This window comes from Terrapene carolina, unplaced genomic scaffold (genome assembly GCF_002925995.2).
Source record: "Terrapene carolina triunguis isolate 2854851 unplaced genomic scaffold, T_m_triunguis-2.0 Scaffold193, whole genome shotgun sequence".
NCBI classification, from domain to species: domain Eukaryota; kingdom Metazoa; phylum Chordata; order Testudines; family Emydidae; genus Terrapene; species Terrapene triunguis.
In genome coordinates, this window is record NW_020664544.1 from 4,470,155 (window position 1) to 4,487,962 (window position 17,808).

General features: G+C 55.4%; 1 protein-coding gene across 1 annotated transcript in view; it reads left to right on the forward strand.

Moving 5' to 3' along the window:
• SRCIN1 (SRC kinase signaling inhibitor 1) overlaps positions 1 to 17,808 on the forward strand; it is a 92,624-nt gene that overhangs the window by 13,269 nt on the left and 61,547 nt on the right. The gene's annotated exons all lie outside the window — the stretch shown is intronic.

Consider the following 17,808-nt stretch of genomic DNA (forward strand, 5'->3'; position numbering starts at 1 on the left):
TGGGTAAGAACCTTGCATCTGAAGAAGTGAGGTTCTTACCCACGAAAGCTTATGCTCCCAATACTTCTGTTAGTCTTAAAGGTGCCACAGGACCCTCTGTTGCTTTTTACAGATTCAGACTAACACGGCTACCCCTCTGATACTATAATAATCATAATTACCAATGAATTGAAATGGGTGATCCTTTCCCCTCTCCCCTGCTCGGGACTCCCAACCATCGGAATTGCTTTTAGAATGTGCTTGTCAGCTGAATCTTGCCTGGCACGGGCCAGCCGGGAACACACGATTGTGCAGACAAATGATAAACCCCAGAAAACAGAGGATGACAAACATTCCCCAGACCGTTACCCTGTCAATACAGGCACACCAGCGGTAGAGCCCTAAAGCTTCCCCCCTTCTGAGGCCCTACAGGTTGCAGGCGGCGGCGGGGGCTTAAATACAGGAGGGTGGCTAGCGCAGAAATGGGCCTTTTTATAGACTAAATAAAAGTGTATAAAAGCCTCGGATTGAAGCTCACCCCATTTTGCTGCAGAATAAAAAAGGCTGAGGCGGAGGGTTAGTGTACTGGTGGCGTTCTGACAACAGCAGATTTGCAGCTGCCCAGAATAATTCCGACTTTAGAATAAATAAATATATATCAGCAACCGTGGCCAAGCTAAAATATATATGTGAAAATCCAGGGCTCTTGCCTGACTCCTGGGCTTTCTGTCTTGCAGAAGAAACCCAGAGCTAGCCCTCCACGTGATTTGTTTGCTGCCAAGGTTTTAGGGGCGCGGGGGCCGGGGGCGAGTTAAACTCTTTCCCTATCTGCTGCATGCTAAAGCTTTCAGGGTTTGCTTGGCCGCTGCTGGCTGGAAAACGGAAGGATGGTCTTGTAGTGAAGGCAGGGGCGGACCCTCTGGGTCTGATTGCTAGCTCACCTGGACAAGTTCCTGTGCCTCAGTTTCCCCATCTGTAGAATGGGGTTAATGATTCTTCCCTCCCCTCCCAGGGCAGTTGTGAGGGCAGAGTCCCTGAGGTTTATGAGATGTTCATATACTACAAAGGGGAGGGACTTCTGCCTAGACCAGGGTTCTTCAACCTTTTTTCATTTGCAGACCCTTAAAAAATTTTGAATGGAGGTGCGGGCCCCTTTGGAAATCTTAGCCATGGGCTGCAGACCCCCAGGGGTCCGCGGACCACACGTTGCAAACCACTGACTTAGATCATGAGCTTTCTGGAGCAGGGACATCACCTAGGCCAGGGCTAGGGCTCCAGGGGGCTACCACAATACAGATAGTCGATAATCATCATACAGGCACCCCCGTCCTGAGCAGGTTGGAGTTGAACTTTCAAGGTTCAAGTGTGTTTGAAAGTAGGGGGCAAGGAGGCCACCTACTGCTAGTGTGTGTGGGTGGGGGAGTACGGGAGAGACTTGTCTACTGTGTTAACAGAAAGCGGGAGGAGGGGCGAGGCCCCACAGAACACGCAGCCCCTGCTGCTCCCATAACTGTGAGCAATTTTTTGCATGAGCTGTTTTTAATAGTACTTTGCCCTTCTTCATAAGGTCTGTCATTTACGGAGCTCCTGGTGCTTTACGAGCATCCGTTCAGCCTCTGTTTTGTTCCCAGCTCGAGGTGAGAGTTTGGTCTAGTGCTTGTAGCTCAGGAGAGAGTCAGGTCTCTCCTGGGTTCTGCGCCTCAGTCTGTCCTTTCGTTGCCTTATGCCCTATAAAGTGCAGCCCCAAGCATGCAGACACTATTATTATTTAGTATTTGTGTTACTGTAGCCCCCAGTCATGGACTCCAGTGTGCCAGGCGCTGTACAGTCCCAGGACACAAACGCGGCCTCTGCCCCAAGGCACTTACGAGCTAAGGAAACGTTATGGAGTCAGACCCCCCCCAAAGACACGTGATGCCTAAAAATAATCAGTGGTGCACTCTGTTTATTTGCCACAGGTGTGTCGAGCCGTTGGGAGGGTCACACTGCCACACATTTCTCGAGCTTGTTAAAAAAACAGAAAAGCAAGCTGCGATTTTCACCTAATCCCAGTGACTCCAGTAGCTGGGGCTTTAAGAAAGGGAACGAGACTGGAGAGTTGGGCTCTGACTGAGCTCCCGGTGGGCTGTGGAGATAAATGCACCATTGGGTTGTAAAGCTTGGGAGATTCCTCCGGGGCACAGAGCTGGACGTGTGCAGAGAGAGGTCATTTCCCATGCAGCTGGCTGGGTCACCCTGATCACCACCGGGGTGTTACCGACTCTTAACCCCTTCACTGCCTACTCCCCGGGTACCTGGGCTCAGAGGGGAAGCATTGCACGGGGAAGTGAACATTAGCTGCCCAGCCCTTTGAGGAGGCGTGGAAGTGAACATTAGCTGCCCAGCCCTTTGAGGAGGCGTGGAAAGCGGGAAGAGCTGCTGAGATCCTGGTAGGGTAATACAGCTGCCTACCCCACCTGGAGTTTCTCGCCCTCTGGGGCGTCCTCTTCCCCACTCCTTATATCATATGGCCAGTGTGTGTGGCCTTCCTAAGCTCTTGCTATGGGGGTGCTGCCCGACCTCCCAGCACTATGGGGCACCTGCCAACGGGAGGGACACCAACCCCTGCACATCACCCCCTTCCCTGGGTGGTCCCTCCGTTGCTTCTCAGCTCCCTCTCTCCCCAGTCTCTTTCCCTTCCCCACTGGCATAGGGTCTCTGTCTGGCACTGCTGCATGGCACAGAGACACCGGGATCCCCCAAGATCTCACACACACGGCCCATTGCCTCCCCTCCGTGTAATCACAGCAGACGCAGGTTGGTGTCTCTCGGGAGATACAGAGGCGAGGCGTAGGGTACTGCTGATGGGGCCAGGACAGCCTAGGGTGACCAGATAGCAAGTGTGAAAGATTGGGACGGGGTGGGGGGTAATAGGTGCCTATCTAAGAAAAAGCCCCAAATATCGGGACTGTCCCTATAAAATAGGGACATCTGGTCACCCTAAACAGCCCCAACTTGGCAGCCGCCGTATCTCAGGCTAGGCGTATGGGACAAGGCCGGGAAAATGGCCATGCACGGTGGAAGGGCTGATCAACATGGGGCTGGGCCAGGGCCGGTGCAAGGAAGTTTCGTGCCCTAGGCAAAACTTCCACCTTGCGCCCCCCCCCAACCCTGCGGCAGCTCCCCGTCCCCCCTCGTCCCTGATACCCCCCCCATGGCAGCTCCCCCCCATGCCCTGAGGCGCCCCCCCCCGCGGCAGCTGCCCCCCACAGGGAGCCGTGCGGCAGCTCCCCAACCCAGCTCACCTCTGCTCCGCCTCCTCCCCAAGCACGCCGCCCCCGCTCTAATTCTCCTCCCCTCCCAGGCTTGTGGCGCCAAACAGCTGATTGGCGCTGCAAGCCTGGGACGCGGGAGAAGTGGAGCGGTGACTGCGCGCTCAGGGAGGGGGCGTAGGAACGCTGTAAAAAAAATTGGGGGCACCGCTTTTTGGCGCCCCCAAATCTTGGCGCCCTAGGCAACCGCCTAGTTTGCCTTAATGGTAGCATGGGCCCTGGGCTGGGCCGAGGTTCGTCCTTTGTGCCATCTCTTGGGCCGTGTGTGCCTCAAGCGGCGACAGCCTTGCTCGGGGGGAGGGGAAGAGCGTGGCAGCGGGAAGGGAACTGGGGCATTTGTGGAGGGAGTTGGTTGTAGAGTTAGTGGTCAACATTCAGAGACCTTGTCAGGGCGGGGGGCAGCCCTAGAAATGGGATTGGACTGGTGAGACAGCCCTTGGACTCAGGCAATGCACTGGGTCCTGCTCCCAGGGCCACACACTTGCCCATGGGGGTGGGACTGGTACCACTGGGACCCTGGACCTAGGGACACGTGGGCTTAGGGACTATCAGGGGTGGCAAGACGTGGCACTCAGAGAGAAGGGGAAAGTGGCAGAGCCCCAGCGAGGAGGCTGGCAGACACCTTGCTCACAGCTGTCTGTGCTCCAGGGTGGGCAGTTCCAACCACGAGCAAAGCTTTTCGGACACGCAGAGCAGATTTCCGCCTCCTGCCAGGCTGGGCCGACCACCCGCAATGGAATACCCGACTGCTAATAAGCTGCTCCACTTCATTATCAGCGCATACCAGGGGGCGGGCCGAAGCATTTAACTCTAGTCTCTGTGGCTTGTGCTCTCAAGGCTCTTTTAAGATCTTGAAAGCACCAACTTGGGTTTCTCCTGCATAATTTTTGCCTGCATTTGCATGGCTATCATGGTGCGGCGCCTGCCTCCATCTGCTCCAGCATCCCTGTGTGTGTTCTTCTGCATGCGTGTGTGCATGACCCGTTCTTCGCGCAGACCCTTGCTTGGGACTCTGGGCGGGGGCTTTTAAAACCATCCCTCCCGGCCCAGACAAGGTGAGCCCAAGCTCTGCAGTGACCCCTACTGGGAGAGCTGCAAAAGCGGCGATTTCCCCACCTAATGCCCTGCAGCAACGCTTCTGGGGAAAGAGTGGCCGAGACTGGACGGGGAACCAGCTACCCCATAGCCTGTATTCTTATAGCATTCCCTACAGCGCCCCCTGCTGGCAGAGGCTGGGACTGGAGTAACCAGGAGCTTCCCCCACAGCCACTGCTCCTGCACCCTCCCCTGCAGTGCCCCCTGCTGGGAGAGGCTGGGACTGCAGTAGCCGGGACCTCCCCCCACCAGCCACCGCTCCTGCACCCTCCCCAGCAGGGATAGTCAATAGGCGAGCCGCGGACCAAATCCGGCCCGCCAGATGCTTTTGAACGGACCCCAAAATCTTTTTAGTTACTTGTCCTTGTTGTTGTTGTTGTTATTTTTTAATTATTTTCTCTGGCGTCTGGCTCTTGACTGGACCTTGCCCAAGAAATTTGGACTGTCACCAAAAATAATTGCCTACCCCTGCCCTGTGGCGCCCCCTACATAGAGAGAGAGGCACTCTCCCTCAGCCCCACCCCTGCCCCGCCCCCCCCCCGGCGTGCCGGGCGCCACCCCCCCCCCCCCAGCCTGCAGCATCCCCTGCAGCACCCCCTGCTGGGAGACCCAGGCACTCCCCCCCAGCCTGCAGCATCCCCTGCAGCGCCCCCTGCTGGGAGAGCCAGGCACTCCCCCCATCCCCTGCAGCGCCCCCTGCTGGGAGAGCCAGGCGCTCCCCCCACCCCCTGCAGCGCCCCCTGCTGGGAGAGCCGGGCGCTCCCCGCCCCCGAGGCTGCAGCATCCCGGCCTGGCTTTGCCCCCGGGCCGCGTGGAGGGCAGGGGGCTGCGGCTGGCTGCCCCCGCTGGGGACGGGGGGGGCGGGGCGTTCCAGCCCTGCCCGGCTGCGGAAAGACAGGTGGAGTCCTGGTTGCCATAGCGACCGTGCCCTTATAAGGGAAGCCGCCCGGCTCCCTGGCGCTGCAAAGGTCGGCGCGCGGGCGGGCGCTGCCTGCCGCGGATGGAGCCGGGCGCTGCGGGGCCAGCCCAGCCCGTGGACCCGGCGGGGGCGGGGAGCGCCGCCCCGGGGCCTCCCCTCACCTCTGCGCGCCTCGCCCCGTGCACCGCCGCCGAGAGAGCCGCGGAGCCCGCGGCGGCTGCTGCTGACGATGGATTTATAGACACTGCAGATCCCATTGTGCGGAGCCGGCTGCAGGAGGGCAGGAGGCTGCTAAGGGCGCCCGGCAGCGCCTGACCTGTGCCAGGTAAGGAGCCCGGCTGGGGGCGGGCGGCGCCGCCCGGCGGGTTACACCCGCCCCTGGCGCTGCCGCCCGAGCGGGGCTGGTGGGTCCTGCTCTGTCCCTGCAGTGCGCAGGGCTGGGGTTTCTGGGGGCTGTTTGTGCCTGGGTCCCTTGTTTGCAGAGTGGGGGGGCAGGCAAGGAAAGGGGGTTTCCTCCCCTCCCTCCCCTTCTTGCCCCCCTGACGCCCTTAAGATCAGTCTCCCCTGGGGGGCTACTTCCAGCTCCCCAATCTGTAACGTGGGGGTCAGATCCCAGCAGGGACTGCCTGCCTCCCCCCACCGCGGGCTGCCAGGCCTCCCACACCCGTGGGGTGCTTTGAGCGCTGCAGAGGGGTCAGTGCTGGGGAGTCATTCTTTTATTATTTTTAGCCTGTTGTTAATTAGCGGTGCAGCTCGGTGGCAGGTGATGGGCTCCCATCTTCTTCCCCCCCCCCCTCCCTTTTTAGAGCTAGAACCAGGCTTCAGGAGATTGGGGTGTCCTGAGACCCTGCAAGGCCCATGGTGTCGAGTCCCCCACTCCTGCCAGGTCTGGCTTCAGAAGCCCCCCACCTCCATTCGGCCATCTCTTCCGCCTGTCTGCCCCCTAGCTCCCTTCCGCTCCCTCCTTCTTTGGCAATTGGCATTGCTAGAGTTTAACGGGTTCCTGGGGGGCGGGGAGGGGGGGAACAAAGTTGGGGAAGGCCAGAGCAGGCAGTCACGGTCCTGCAGATTGGGCTCCCTCAAACTCGCCTGGCCTGTTGGCAGTTTCTGTAGGAGGCCTGCCTGCATTAGGTCCCCCGCAAGGGTGCACAACCTGTGCCCACACTGAGCTCCGGATTGGCCATCGGGAGGCAGGTAGATTGAGAGCCGGGGTTCTCGTAAGATACCATAAGTTTAACGGCACCCAGGGACGCCAGCCAATCTCCTCTCTGTCCTCTCGCTCTGAATTCACTGGACTGGAAAAGCTGCCGAGTTAACAACCAACCTAAACTCCGACCCTTGTTAATGCGAGCAGCTCTGCCTGCATGAACCGGGCATGCAAAAAGCCATCTGTAGCATTGGCATGAGACTGGCATCCATCTTGTGGCACCCTGCAAACGCAAGCCGGCAATGTCCTGGCCTGTGAGCTGCTCTGTACAATCAAGGGATACTGGGGGATGGGGGGATGGTTGCCATCCCCTGATGATACTGTATCTCCCACCCTCGGTTCAGGCCTGATTCAGAGGGGCGGTTCGGGATCTCCGTGTGAGACCCCGGGGAAGCTGAGGCTTGGCACAGTGTCTGTATTTTTGACATGAAAAGCAGAGCCGTGCTCCGTTCGCCCCCTCTCCTCCTGAAATCCGTGCTTCCCTTTATCACAAATGATCCCGATCGGGTGTACAAGTTTAATGGCAATGGTGCCGTGCGGTAGAAGCAATCCAAAGCAAATTCCTGCTCAGTGGGACTTGCAGGAGCATAAAAGGGACAAGAATCGAGGTGTTTTATTTCCCTTCCCAGGGGCCTCCATCCTATTGCTCCTTGGAGGTGGAACAATGGGCCATCACAAACTGCTGTAGTGTGGAAGGAGTGTGTGTGGGGTCAGGAGGGCTTGTGTGCATCGGGATCCCCGGAAGTGCAATCCTATCTGGCTCTATTGATCATTCCCACTGCGTGCAATTCTAGGCTGATTAAAAAAGCCACAGCCCAGAGTTCAGACGGGAATGAGGTCATCGGGAGTTGAGGGTCCTGTTACAGCCGGTGTCACCCCATTTCTCACTGGATGTTGTGTGTGCGGGGTAGCGGGGTGGGAGGAGCGATTTTAAGTGATGTAGAAGTGGATAGTAAATGCGGTTCCATTAGTGAAACTGATCGCAACCCAGGGGAGGGCATTACCGAGCGGGTGGGACTAATCCGCCAGAGAGACACTGAACAAATCCCCATTAGGAATGATCTCAGACTTCATTCCAGTGACAGGCAGGACGCGTCTGGCGCATTCTTGGTAGCGACAGCCAGAGCCAGCCATTCGCGAGGACGGCTTTCGCTTGGTGCTTTTGAAAATTTGTTAACAGATTTAACGGGAGGATTATGTCCACAGACCATCAGGGCTGTAAGTCTGGGGGGTGTGCATGCGGGTGTGGCACTGGTGCTCCTGCCCTGAACATCTACCACACACAAGGACGTGTGTGTGTGTGTGTGTGCATACACAACACACATTCTGGCTCTGTCTATGCGGAAAGTTTCCAACCCTTGCTCACACGGTGTCAGTTTCTGGGGTTACCAGCGCTAGGTATTTGCACCATTGGAAGCCCTTGCTAAAGGGGCTGCTGGCTGGTGCTCTGATGGCAGCTAGACCAGGGGATACAGCGTTAAAATTCCCTGCAGCAGCTGGTGACCCATCTACCGTCAGGTTCCCACGGACAGGTTCAGCTCCACCATGAGCAATGCAGGAAACTCCTTTGAACAGGGCCTAGCGTAGATGGGGGGCCAGTCTCTAGGAACGGTGCTAGCAACCAGCGTGTTTAAACAGGCCTGCGCCTAGGATGGTTTCTCGGATCAGTGGGGATGGTTCCTCCCTCCGCATAGGAACTGTTGTCCTAATAGAACAGTATGCGGACTCTGAAAAAGGGGGCAGGTCTCTCGCGTGGTTGGGTCATAGGCACAATGTAATCCCTGCCCTTCGTCAGGGAAACCTGCTAGTGCTAAGCAAGGGTCTTAAAACACAGCTGTGGTTAGAATCCTAGAAGTCAGAGGTGAGAGAGACCGAACAGACCAGCCAGCCCAACTTTCCACCAATGCAAGGGAATCCCAAGTGATTTGGGCTTCTTACCCCCGTTCCCCACTCTAGTAAGTGTCCCTGGCAAAAGGCATTGGACATCATTTACCTCCAAGGGCACTTGAGAGAAACAGGCTGAATCTCTCTCTTAAGCAAGTGGGCATCAAATCAAGGGTGGCCCTTGCCATGTGTGGGTTTGCGGGCAGGTGGGGGTGAGGCACACGAGGCGTTGCCGCCTCTTGCAAGCAACCAAGTTCTACCATATCCTTGTCAATCTCCCTTGTGTTCAACCAGCTGCATTTTGCAGTTGTCATAGCTGCGCTGCAGTTTGATCAGCCCAGCTGCTTCCTGGTTTCCCTGCCCAGCCCACTGCAGGTGGAGAGGTGGGGCTGCCTTACTCCTGCAGGATCCGATTCACTGATCCTTGCGCAGTTGTTTGTCCGGGTGTGAAGTGAACGTAAAAGGCTACCCAGGTTACACTGCTTCGCACTGGCGTATCTGACCGCCCCCACGGCCTGCAGGGTAATGAGGATGCCTCACCTCCTCACCCTTGGAACCGGACGGAACCCCTGCTCGAGGAAGTGAGTGTTTAAAGTCATGTGCGTGGTGAGATGGTCACATTCTTGGGTCGGGAGGGACGGAAAATAAGCTGTGCCATGGACAATTGACCCTTGGCTTATGTGGCCTGGCCTAATGGCCCTCACCGCTTAACCTACCCCAGCGTCGGAGGAATATAGGGTTATCCCAATTGCACCAGGCGACCTGTATATCAGGGCCAATATTTGTCAATTTCCAAAGCTCCTTGCCAAAGACTCACTGGAACACACTCCGACTCCGCTGCTTCCGGTGCAGCCCCTGCGTTTATCATGGTGATTATTCCTCACAAATGCGCACCAGGGAATTGCTAGAACAGGTGGACACGACCCCTGCCCCAGAGAGCTCTGCCCTACGAGTGCACCATCTGCAGCCCGTGGGAGTAGCAGATGAGGACGGAGGACATGACTGAGGTCGGGCGGCAGAGTTGGGGCAGTGCAGTCCCACGGTTATTCAGCCCAGGATGTGATGTGCCCAGCTTGGCAGTGCAGTGGTTTGGGGGCACATGGCGGGGGTCTGTCTTTGTAAGCAAATGCATTTGTTGACTTGCTTCATATGGGCATCGTGGTAGAAGCAGGGCTTGACTAAAGCCGGGGTAGTTGCTTGGTGCCTACAGATGGGATTTTCAGCAGCACCTATGTGTTTCAGGAGCAGGGGCGGCTCCAGGCACCAGCGCACCAAGTGCATTTCTGGGGCGGCAAGCCATGGGGGGTGGCCTGCCGGTCGCCGTGAGGGCAGCAGTCAGGCTGCCTTTGGCAGTGTGCCTGCAGGAGGTCCGCCGGTCCCGTGGCTTCGGCAGCAATTTGGTGGTGGGTACGCCGAAGGCGCGGGACCAGGGGACCTCCCGCAGGCATGCCGCCAAATCCGCATTACCAGCAGATCTCCGCAGGCGCGCTGCCGAAAGCCACCTGACTGCCATGCTTGGGGTGGCAAAATACATAGAGCCGCCCCTGTTCAGGAGCCCAAGCCACATTGAGTGTCAAGGGCACCTGTGCTCCTAAGTCACTTAGGTGCTATTGGACACCTCCGGCTATAACTCTACCGGGAATTACAGCTGCTGAATGAGGAGCTGTAGGATTTATAGCGAGAGCTGGAGAGGGGTGTCTAGGGTGTGGGCGGGTAGAGAATGAGACCTGTTGATTGTTTTTTTTTTTCCAATAGCCCATCATGGTTTGGTTCGGTTCAGGATCTTTCCAGTGCCCTGGCTGGAGCACAAACATTCCACTCTAAGTTGCGCATGGAGAATGCCTCTTACACTTTAAAAATGAGTTAATTAAAAAATCCCAACCCCCGCCAGCTGACCGTGTCCCTTCTGTTCAGGGAAATGTGCCCTGGTGCGTCTTAGACACACACTCTCCTGCCCTGTTTATCATTAACAGAATCATGAAAACTGCAAACTGCGGGGAGCCTGCTTTGGTCAGCCCAGTGACTCGCTCGGATTTCATTTCCCTCCTGTTTTTACCCTGGGACAATTGCTAGGACTGGATTTTTTTTGTCTCTCCCTTTTCTACAAATGGTTTTAGCTGCATCCCCTGACCCCGCTCCTCTTCTCAGGAGTGTGGGTGGCTGTGGAGTGGGGGATTGAGCTCCTAGTTAGTCTGTCATTTCACGGCTTGTGGACATGAATTTCATTGTAATTATAATTTCTGCCTGTGTAATATTTCATACCTTCTGCATCGCTCTGTCTGCCGTGAGCTGCCTGTTTCATCCGTTTGTAACAAGGCTGTCGTTTCAGATCCTCTCTGACCATTATCTGCCTTTGATGCTTTTGAAGAGCCAGAGATGTTAATTTTACCTTTCCTCTCCCTCCTGGCCTCCTCCCCTCTGCAAAATCCGTCATCCTAGCCAGCTGCAGCATTATTTGCTCCTGTGCAAACAGCAGCGCTGGGCGGGGGTTGGGGCGTTCATAGAGTTCTGTCCGGTGCTATCGCATTCCCCAGCCAGCGTGACTGAGTCATGGCTTTGGTGGAGCTGTGCAGAGGGAGCTCTTCTACCCGGAGTTGGCTACTTTCCTGGACTAGGACAATAGGCGCCTTTGTTGACCTTTTTGCCCTGCTGCTCTTTCTGAAGACTCTCCCCCTCGTGTTAGTTCAGAGCAGAGCCCAGTTAAATAAATACCTGCCATAGGGACACTGGGCCAGTGCCTCAGAAAGGCGACAGAAAACTGATCCGAGGGCAGAAGGCATCAGGCAAAAAACTAGCTTGTGCTGTTAGACGAGGTGCATGAGGTGATCTCGTTTATCGGCCCAACTTCTGTGGCTGAGATCCAAGCTTACGCAGAGCTCTTCTTCGGGGCTGGGAGAGGTAATCCCAGCCGGGCAGCAAAACGCAAGGGGGAACAGAGTGTTTAGCTCAAGCGGTTAGTTCATATTCTAAGGGACCATCCAAGGTAACAGCTCTGCAGTCATAGGACAAAAAGGGGGTTTAGTGGGTTACAGATGGTTGTAATAAGCCATAAATCCGGTGTCTCTGTTCAGTTCCTGATTTTTGGTGTCTAGTAGAGTAATGAATTTAAGCTCCCCGGCTCGTCCTTTGAACATGTGGCGTGGCTCTCCTTCGAGCATGAGGACTGATAGCTCAGACATGGCGGGATCGCTTTGGGGAAAGCATTTGCCCCAGGAGACAGGGTGTTTTTGTCTCTGATCATCCTGCCATGTGAACCATAGCACCAGGTGCCCTAGAAATGCCTAGGGAGACCGACAGAGCCCTCTGAAATGAATACTTTTAAATAGCGACAGTCCATTCAGTCCACTTGGCCTTAGTGAAAGGAACCAGACTGACAAGCCTGGAGGTTTCTATTTCTCCCCAGGCTAGGTGCAGCCTGGGCCCCTCCCGACCACCCCATCGACCTGCTCCGGTCCTGACCTGGAGGGCCGAGCTCCGTTTCCAAGCCCCGTCCTGCTGCCAACCAAGGGGCCAGTTGTGCAGGGTCGCTGGAGTGAGACCCGACAAGCTCATTTCACGCAGTACACCAGTTGGCAAGGACTCTTGGCTGCATTTGAACCAATGACTTAGAGTCCAAAGGCCCTTGTTGAGCAGGTTTTGACTCTCCCTTTGGCCAGGGTTCCTTTCTTTCCTGCCATCCTTTCATTCTCTTTCCTTTTATTTCCCCCTCCCCCTTCTTATTTTTTATTTTTGTCCCGGTACACACTCCTTCTTTTCCCATCCAGCCTCCCTCTGTTGTCTCCAAGGTATTCCGGGGTCCGCTCATCCCAACCAGTGCTCTCAGATTTCTGGGGCTCGGCTCCCTCGGTGCCAAGGTAAACTCACCCTCCAGGAATGAAGCACTTACCTGGAACTCGGAGAGAGAGCTGGCCAAGATCCCAAAGTGCTCGGCTGCAAAGGCGACTGGGCTGGGAGGAGGGGGTGACAAGACCTTGAGGCTGTATTGGCACGGACTCTGTCACGTTAACTAGATCAGATTCTTTCCGAGGTGTTCTCGATTCAGGCTCACTCTCCTGCCGTTTGGGATGCTGACCTGACCGCTGCTGGTTTAATGTGGAGTGACTGTGTATGGCGGGGAGGGGATTTATGGTGCCTGCATGCGATAAGCTTGTCCACTCTTGCTAAAACAATAAATAAAACATAAACCCAGGCCCGGCGGGGAGATAGGATCAGTAATATCAGGGGCTGAGGAAAATTACTGAGGTTCATCCACTGCAAAATAACGAGGCTGGAGAAGAAAAGCCATTGTATCAGCGCTTCACCCATCCTCTCTCCTGCCAACCTGACCCTTCCAGACAGGGTCACGGCCGGCTCTCCCGGAACCTGAACGTGCCAGCCAACTCGGGATCATCCCCTTAACTCCCTCACCCAATTACCGAGCCCAGCATGGGTGGCAGGTGAACCCCCATTTGGGGAGGCCAGCCTCCGGCCCTGCCCCCTGCCAGAGCCCCGAGTCAGTTTCCCTTCCCCCCATCCCCCGTGGCTGAAAGAGTCCCTGCTGCCTTCAGGGGAGGGGGCGCCTCGGGATGGATCATGGGCGGGGCCACAGCCTGGGTTAGGGGAGGCTTAGCCTCCCCGGGTCTATGACACCCGCTGCCCATGGAGCACAGAAGCATTTCATTACCCAGTGTCGCGGTCTCCTCCCTGAAAGCAGGTTAATGGCAGGGAGGTGCAGTGGAGAGGGCACAAGACTGGGGCTTAGGAAACCTTGGTTCTTGCCACTTGACTCACTGTGTGACCGTAGGCAAGTCACTGCCCCTTTCCATGCCTCAGTTTCCCCATCTGTAAAACCCAGGCTAGCTAGTGGTCCCAATCTCCCTCTGCAATGAGTTTTGATGTGTGTGGATGAAAAGCGCTTGGTATTATTATCTCCAAAATTTTAGGGGCTTTTACTGATGGTCAGCTCTGGGGTGACATTGGGAGGCCGAGGCCACCACCTCTCTCTTATGCCTCTAGAGGTTCTGATACACTGCCCGTGGCTGGGAGATCCCAGTGATGCCCTGTCGTAGAGACCCACGGTGACCGATCAAAAGAGGGGTGGGAATGGGAGGTGGGGGGCGTGTGGTCCCTTGGGTGGTCAGCTAACATCACCAGGACTCTGCCAGGGCTGGGCAGAAGGGAATTCTACTCTCACCTCCTCCTCTTCTTCTGGCTGGCAAGGGCTGTTCTCCCTCCGCACCCACCTGGCTGGGGCTAATGTTGATTCCAGCCTGTGGCTTCAAAACTGAGCTGAATGAAGCAACCAGTTGAGGGACCAACCAAACCACTTGCTAAATGGACGTGGGCCTTGCAATGAAGGTAGAGCCAGATCATGCTCTTGTCCGTTGGAGGTTAGTTTTGGGTGATTTAGAGACGCTTGCTTTAAGGGAGGACTCTGGGACACGTTTCACTCTGTAAGGCAGATACCGCAGTATCCGGCATCAGGGGATTCGGCTCTGGGCTGCCAAGGGTGCCCGAGCATGTCCTAAAAATTGCTTCTGAGTGCGGCTCAATTTGAAACGTGTTTAAAATTCTTGAATGGCATGTTGATCCGCACCTGTGATCAGGTACCTGCTACCATCCTGAGCCGCCTGTACGGAGGAGAGACACTCTTAAATTTGCACTGGTGTCAGAGCATTGATGCAACTGTGCGGATGTGGGATAACTACCCCCAGTGCAAAAGCCCAGGAAAGATAGATACAGGCACAAGTGTGTTCCAGGATAAGTCACTCTGGTGCAAGCCTCATATTACCCTGGTGCGTCACATCTGCGCTGGGGGTTTATACTGCCCTTCAGAGAACCCCAAGACCGACAGGGCTGTACACTGTGGAACACTGGCGGTGCCTTCAAATCAGACAGCCACGCTCTGCCTTTCCAGTTCTCTCCCCTCTCCTGCTCTCCGGGCATGCCCAACAAAGAAGTTTGTGTTCATTAGTAGGTTTGGAGGATAAAAAAACATTTTTGTAAGTTTCAGGCTCCTGGTGTTTTGGAAAAGCTTCACAGGGTGGCTTTCGGTTCCTGCTGCTGGCGGTGATTGAATAGTGCCTGGTAATCAGGACTCCTGGGTTCTACTTCTGGCTCTGCCTCTGAGTCAGAGCGCGACTTTGAAAAAGACCTCTGTGACTCAGGTCTTATCTGCATGAGAAAGCTGCACCCATCTAACTTAAATCTGATGTAGTTTGACCGGTGCAAAGCCTTATTTAGGTTAAGTCTGGCTTGTGTCAGTAAGGAGCTGACTGAAGCTACGATGGTACAAGCGACTCTTAAGCTGAAATAAGTCCGTGCGGGGTTTTCAGTCAATTTGACTAAACTGATTTACGAAGACACCTTTAGTTCAGCTGTTGCTAATTTGTGTGTAGGTCAAGCCTCAGTTTCTACATCAGTAAAATGGGGACAATACACCTGGTACCTAACCTCCCCAGGCTCTCTGTTTGCAGAAGGCTTTGAGACCCTTGGATAAACACTCTCGATGTAGGCACAAAGTGTTCTACTTTCTCTAGATCCCTAGATCCTGCTGGTGGGAGAGTTTACTCCGCTGTCAACATTTCCAGGACTTAAGGGCCAGTGGAATCTCAGCAAGGGCCCTGCCTTTTAGAAGGGGAAGCATCTTCCCTCTTAGGGTACCTCTACAATGCAGTAAAAGTCCTGCAGCATGGCCGTGGCTGGCCCAGTCCAGCTGACTCTCTGGCTCTGCGGGGCTCTTGCTAAAAAGTCCGGTGTAGACGTTCAGGCTTGGGCTGGCGCCCAGAGGGGGAAACAGTCGGTTGATCCAGGCTCCGAGAGTCGGTGCTGCGGGATTTTTATTGCAGGGTAGACGTACCCTTAGCTGCACCAGCATAGACGTGTAGAAATGAGGGGCTGGAAGGGACCTGGCAAAGCCTTCAAGCCCTCTGGAAAGCATGGGGTTGATGGGGGGCCGGGGGGGAGAGGGGGGGGGGGGGGGGGGGGGGAAAAGGGAAGAGCCAGGACCATTTGCCAGCTGGTCTGCCCTCCCCACTGGAGCTGCTGTCAATGGGGTGAATGCCATGAGGCCCTTGGGTCAAAATCCTGGAGTCTTCCCCTCCTACAGGGCGATTTCCATAGATTGTCCCTGTAAAGAGAGAGCCTCCTCCCTCCCTCCCGCACAGGATGGGTGGCTTTTCCAGGCTCCAGGAATGCAGAAACTCCTTTGTTGTGCAGGGGGTTTGTTTGCCTGGAGTTAGCGTGGAGGCAGTCCTGGATCAGCTTATATGGCCCCAGTCTGGGCTGTATTGACACTTATGGCGCTGGCCGGTTACCGTCCCTAGACATAGCCCTGGGGTTGCAGGAAGCCTTTTTTGATGCTTCTGTCAAGCGTGTCCACTCTCCCTCAGCGGAGGGGGGTGTGTGAGCAGGGTTCTAATGATGTTCTCAATCTGTATTTTCAGTTACTGGGTTTTGTTCGTTTCCCACTGGACTCGTATTGTCCTCTAGGAGCAAATGGGCCTCAGATACCCCCTGCACAGGCCATGCCAAATCTGAGCCACACCAGTACCTCATTGAGCCACAGGCGGGGCGAGCGAGTGCGCCCTAGGGCTGCTTGTGTCCCAGTGGGCTGCCCTTGTCTGGATTCCACCCCTTTGTTCACCCCCCTCCCGGGGCTAGCTCCAACCATGCGTGCGTTTGAGCCGATCATCTCCTCTGCTTCCTGAGAGCAAAGTCACGCTATTGGCATCCTGCGGGGCCTTCTTTCGTGACGGTATCTCTGCTAGCAAGGGCCTTGGGGGCAAAGAGGGACAGTCCCTTCCTGGCCCTTAATCTCCTTGGTTAAAGATCAGGAACCAGGTTCCCCTTGGGCACCTAGCGCTGCAGGGCGCTGCAGCCGGAAAGCATGCCCTTGGCTTGTGGTACATGGGGCTGGCATGCTGGGGCCTGCCAGGGAATCCTTAACTCGACCCCGTCCTGCTTCCGCTGCCAGGTGCACAGACAGCAGGGGACGAGCATTTGTCCTGCTGCTTTGCTCCGGACAGGGCCCACGTGATGAAGGCAGCCTTGGCCAAACCCTAACGCAGAGCCGGGGGGGCCTTGGGTACTCTCCCTCGCCCCTCTCCACTGCCCTTCCTCGTGCTAGCTCAGTGGGCACTGAGTGTGTGTGTGTGTGTGTGTGTGTGTGTGTGTGTGTATTTTTAAAGGGTAAGGGATCCTCTGTGGGTACAAATCTGGGCTAACCAATAAGGGCATTCGAGGGAGGTTTAAAACCATCTACTCTCCCCTCCTTAGTCATCAGCTGACCTCCTATAAGTAGGGCCCCACTTCATGCGCAATATTGTGGTTCCCGCAATATTTGGCTTCCACCGCAGTTTTGCTTTTAACTTGCTTATTTTGCACAGTCCACAGTTTTGCACACATTTTGCGTATGCAATTGGTACTGCACTAACACGCAGTGCCTGTAAAAGGTAAATGGCTAAAATGACCCGACTCGATTTCTACAGCAGTTAAGACTTTTAGTCTTCTGAATTTTGTATTGTACCAGTCACTTTTTTTTTTAACGACTGTAATATAGTTGCAGCAAAATGTCTGGTTATCAAAAAAAAATTCGCCGGCATACCAATACTTGTGTGTTTTATATCCTTCCAGCAAATTTTTCTTAAATGAATAAGTCTTCTCTGACTTACCGCTATGAATAACGGTCCATTATTACTTTTCCATGATTTTCCACGTCTTGTCCGCAACTCAGCTGCAAGTATTTGAAGATCACCCTGCAATTCAACTAGGGCCTTACCTACAAGGACATGTCTACACTGGCGCTGGAAATTATCTCTCCAGTTCCAGTGTAGACATAACCCTAAGGGAAGGATCCCGTGCTTGTCTATCCAGGAACTTGTGTGCTATAACTGAGGGCCAGCTCCTGTTGCTCGCCAAAGCATGTCGGCTAGATGCCAGCGATGCTCTTAGCCTTGCAAATGCTCTAAAGGAGAGCCAACTACTTCTGCTCTGGTCCCTTCCCTCAGGATCAGCCCTGCAGGGGTTGCTGGGCACAGAAGGATGCGTGGGGACTGGAGGGAATCCCTTTAAAAGAAAACTTCCCTGGAGAGAGACCCACCTAGCAGGGAAGCCGGCCAAGGAGGGCAGCGCCAATAGCCTTTAGAAATATCTGGCATGAACTTTGTGTGTCATGCTACTATCCAGGCCTGGCATCACAATGCCCCCTCCATTCTTCCGTTTGACTCCTAACCCGCATCGAACCCTCGTGTGTGTTTGTCCCCTCTTGCCTGGCTGCATGTTCCCCTGGTCCCCCAACTCCCGCACCCCCACCCACCAAGAGGCAATAGCAGCATGACGCTAAACAAAACACGAGGGAGGGGACTTTAAACAGAAACTAAACCAAGCTTCATCTCCCAGTTTAAAGTCAACTGTTCTCCAAGCAGCATCTTAAT